Here is a 5257-nt window from a genome sequence, read left to right as displayed (position 1 = left end):
AAGTAGGAGAGACTTGGAAGCTGGCCAGAAATCCTTGAGGAACAACTTGAAGATTGAGTTTGCGGAAAGCTTCACAAAGCTCCGGTTGGTAAGGCTTGAGAATCAAACTATTGCAGTAAGCCTTCCTGCTCAATGCGTTAGCAATTACATTGGCCTTGCCTGGAGTATATTCGATACTCGGATTATACTCTTGAATCATTTCGACCCAACGAGTCTGCCTGAGGTTGAGGTTTGGCTGAGTGAAGATGTACTTGAGACTCTTGTGATCAGTGAAGATGTCCACTTTTCTTCCCAATAAGAGATGTCTCCAAGTTAAAAGAGCATGGACAACTGCCGCCAACTCGAGGTCATGAGTGGGGTAGTTCTTTTCATTGGGCTTCAACTGGCGAGAGGTATAGGCCACAACTTTCTTCTCTTGCATCAGTACTGCACCAAGACCTTGAAGGGAAGCATCACAGAAGACCTCGGACGGTTTGGATTCATCAGGAGGAGTCAGAACTGGAGCAGTGACTAACTTTTCTTTCATGGTGTTGAAAGCGATGTCACATTCAGGCGACCAGACGTACTTCACATGCTTCTGGAGGAGGTTTGAAAGAGGCTTCGCGATCTTAGAGAAGTTCTCAACGAACCTTCGACAATAGCTTGCGAGCCCAAGGAAGATGCGGAGTTGCTTCACGTTCTGAGGTGGTTCCCAATTCACAATTGCAGACACCTTCTCAGGATTAACAGCTATGCCCTTGGCAGAGATGATATGCCCAAGGTAGAGAACATCACCGAGCCAAAACTCGCACTTTGAAAACTTCGCATAGAACTGATGTTCTATGAGTTTATCCAGCACCACTCTCAAATGCTTGGCATGATCCTCCTTGTTCTTGGAAAAGACCAAAATGTCTTCGAGGTAGACCAAGACGAAGTCATTTGTGTAGGCGTTGAAGATGAAGTTCATCATGCGGGAGAATGTTGGAGGAGCATTGACGAGGCCGAAAGACATGACAGTGTATTCATATGAACCATAGCTTGTTCTGAATGTTGTCTTGGGGATATCTTCTTCACGAATGCGAATCTGATGATAGCCCATACAGAGATCAAGCTTGAAGAATACTTGAGCACCTTTGAGTTGTTCAAAAAGCTCATTGATGTTGGGAAGTGGGTACTTGTTCTTTATGGTCTTCTTTTTCAATGGACGGTAGTCGACACAAAGTCGGTCCGTTCCATCCTTCTTCTTGACGAAAAGAACACCACAACCCCATGGAGAAGAACTTGGTCGGATGAGACCCATACGCTCTTGAATATCGAGTTGTTTCTTCAGCTCCTTCAACACTTCAGGTCCAAGCTTGTAAGGACGTTTGCAAACAGGTTCCATGCCAGGCTCAAGATCGATGATGAAATCAACAGGCCGGTGTGGAGGCATTCCTGGAAGCTCTTCTGGAAAGACGTCTTGATACTCACAAACGACTGGAATCTGAGAGATGGCATCCAGCTTGCCCTTCTCATTGAGAGAAAACAGTCTGATGGTATCATCACAAGCGGCAAAGACGATAACATCCTCAGACGAATGTGTCAATTGATTCTTCCTAGCAACACAATCAAGCTGAGCCTTGTGCTTAGAAAGCCACTCCATTCCGAGAATAAGATCAATATCTGAGTTACCAAGGACCACTGGAGAGGACAGAAACTTATAGTCGCCCAACGTGATAGTAACATCCGGGATCATAGAGCTTGCATTCATGAATTTACCCGGAGAAACAACTGATAACTGTCTAGGCAAATCTTGGAAAGGCAACTCATGCTTAGATGCAAATGGTCTTGAAATGAAACAATGCGATGCACCAGTGTCGAAAAGAACTTTTGCAGGAATGTCGTTAATAGGAAGGTTACCCATTATCACATCCGACGAGTCCTCTTCCTAAGTTGCGCTCATCAAGTTGACCTTAGCAGACTTGGGGTTATGCTTGACCACTACGGTGCTGGCAGATCTCACAGGAGGAGGAGGAAGATGCCTCTGATTGAAGCATTTGTTGGCATAGTGACCTTTCTGCTGACACTTGTTGCACGTGACCTCCGAGTGCGGACGGTGATACGGAGCACTTGATCTTGGAGCATGAGACGAAGTCTTGTTCTGAAAGCCTAGGTTGGGTGGGTGGGAAGATCCATTGCCACCTTTGCTCTTCTGCTGATAAGGCTGACGGAACGGAGGAGGAGGAGGCAACCAATAATTTTGCTGCTTAGTTGCCACTTGAGTTGAGGAAGAAGGAGTTGCATCTCTGACTCGCTTCTTGGAAGCATCACACTTGAGCTGAGCTGTCTCTTGTTTCATTGCCATGTTGTAAAACTCATCGTACTTCTGCAGCTCAAAAAGCACAAGAGCAAGTTGAAGATCTTCTCTGAGGCCACCTCTAAACTGATAAATCATGCACTTCTCGTCGGGGACGTCCTGCTTGGCGAAACGAGCGAGATTCTAGAACATGATGTTATACTGGTAAATAGACAAGCTGCCTTGCTTTAGGTTGCGGAATTCCTAACGCTTGCTCTCAACAACACTCCGAGGAATGTGGTGAGCTTTGAAGTCTTGACGGAATTCATCCCAGGTAATCACATGACCTCTTTTGGAATCTTTGTACTGCTGATACCACTCTGCAGCTTGGTCTTTGAGTTGGAACGAGGCAAACTTGACAAAGTCCTCAGGCCTGACATTGCTACACTCGAAATGCTTGCAGATATCCATGAGCCAATCATCAGTGTCTGTTGCCTCGACAATGTTGCTGAAGGTCTTTGGCTGGTTAGCAAGGAACTGGTTGAGTGTAGCAAACTGATTTTGATTGTTGCCATGGCCTTGATTCCCTTGGTTGCGTTCTTGCAAGAGTTACATGATCAGCTGAGTGTTGGCATTGGTAGCGGCCATCATAGCTTGCCATGCCTCCGGAGGTGGAGGTGGTGGTGGCGGATCAGGATTCGAACGTGTAGGAGGAGCCATCCTGAAGAGGGTGACATCCGTTAGCATCTTGACAGACAATATTCAAGCTGAATCAAATGGTTTGAAAATTGCAACTTATAGTATTAACATCCGAACAAAATGAACGAATGCATTCCAATAGAAATGGTCACACTTCCATAAATTGAGAAGCCACTTAGATAGAGGTAGAAGAATAAAACAACAAGGTATGAACATGAACAAATACTTGGTGAGGATTACCCAATCACAAAACCAAATATCCGCGGAAGAAATACTAGAGCTACATGAACTCCCAGCTATGAAACTCCCGAAATTCTCCCGGTTATGCAATTAGGTGTTGGGGATATAGGGGAAGCATAATATCTCACCCAAAGCTAGCAAATCCTACACCCAGTTGTATCCATCCTTCAACAGATAACCAAGAAACCTTCGGAAATCATTTACCTCAACCTTCGAAAAGCTTCCGTTATACGAGTTATGGCAATACTCCCGAACTCCCGCCCAGTACTGGGTGGCGTCGAGGTTATCTCACCAACAACAGCATAAAAGAGATTTTCGATGTCGGGGAAACTCAGGTATTCCAGAATTGCAACGATAAAATTGTGACGACAACACCTCAGAGCTCAACTCCTCGGGACACTGCCACAACCCCTAAATGTCAGGAGGCACCAATAACAATGTTCTCGTCACAAAAACATCGGAACGATTCCAAGATACCCGCGTGATCCTAAATTTTTTTTAGTGAAATTTGAGAAGAGAAGAGTCAAAACTCTACGTCAGGATGCCTCACCAGAGCGGCGAAGGGACTGAGGAGTAAAAAGAATCGTACTCTCCGATATATATAATCCTAAATGACTCAAAACATTTTTCTAGTATCAACAACGCCAGCGATTCGATCAAGCAGGGGGCTCCTAAGGTCGGGGAAGGCTCTGAGTACCAACTTGTAACGCCCACGATGCGGCTATAGCTCCCACGTGTCGAAGCACGACCTAGAGGCATAACCGCATTGTAAGCAATGTTGCAAGTGAGGTAATCTTCACAACAACCCATGTAATGAATAAGGGAAAAGATACATAGTTGTATTACACTCGCCACGTCACACAAATATCATAAATATCATTACATTCATCCAGATACAATCAAGGTCCGACTATGGAACCAAAATAAATAACAACCCCAAATGCGACAAAGTCCCTGATCGCCCCAACTGGGCACCACTACTGATTGTCTGGAAAGGAAACATAGTATCGTCCTGAGTCCTCATCGAACTCCCACTTGAGCTCACTCGAATCACCTGGAGCGGTATCATCGGTCCCTGCATCTGGTTTTCAAAGTAATATGTGAGTCACGGGGACTCAGCAATCTCACACCCTCGCGGTCAAGAATATTTAAGATTATAGGAAGGGTAAAAGTATGATGTGGAGCTGCAGCAAGCGACCAGCATATATGGTGGCTAACATACGCAAAAGAGAGCGAGAAGAGAAGGCAAAGGCACGGTCGATGAACTATGATTAAGAAGTGATCCTAGAACAACCTACGATCAAGAATAACACGAGACCGTGTTCTCTTCCCGGACTCCGCCGAAAAGAAACCATCACAGCCACACACTCTATTGATTCATTTTAATTAAGTTAAGTTTCAAGTTTTCTACAACCGGACATTAACAAATTCCCATCTGTCCATAACCGCGGGCATGGCTTTCGAAAGATCAAATCCCTGCAGGGGTGTCCCAACTTAGCCCATCACAAGCTCTCAGGGTCAATGAAGGATATTCCTTCTCCCAAGACAATCCGATCAGACTCGGAATTCCGGTTACAAGACATCTTGAGAATGGTAAAACTAAACCAGCAAAGCCACCCGAATGTGCCGACAAATCCCGATAGGAGCTGCACATATCTCTTTTTCAGGGCACACTCAGATGAGCCAGTCGTCGGGTAGGCCAGCCCAGAGTTGCCCCTGGTAGCCCCGGACATCGCTCAGTTGGACCAACACTTAGAGAAGCACTGGCCTGGGGGGGGAGTTAAAATTAGGATGACCCTTGAGTCCGTGAAACCCAAGGGAAAAGGCTAGGTGGCGAATGGTAAAACCAATATTGGGCATTGCTGGAAGAGTTTTATTCAAGGTGAACTGTCAAGGGGTTCCCATTGTAACCCAACCATGTAACGAACGCAAAATCAAGGAACATAACACCGGTATCACGGAAACAAGGGCGGCAAGAGTGGAACAAAACACCAGGCATAAGACCGAGCCTTCCACCATTTACCAAGTATATAGGTGCATTAAAATAGACAAGATATATATAAT

Source organism: Triticum urartu, unplaced genomic scaffold (genome assembly GCF_003073215.2).
Source record: "Triticum urartu cultivar G1812 unplaced genomic scaffold, Tu2.1 TuUngrouped_contig_1302, whole genome shotgun sequence".
In the NCBI taxonomy this organism is placed as follows: domain Eukaryota; kingdom Viridiplantae; phylum Streptophyta; class Magnoliopsida; order Poales; family Poaceae; genus Triticum; species Triticum urartu.
This window is presented reverse-complemented; position numbering follows the sequence as displayed.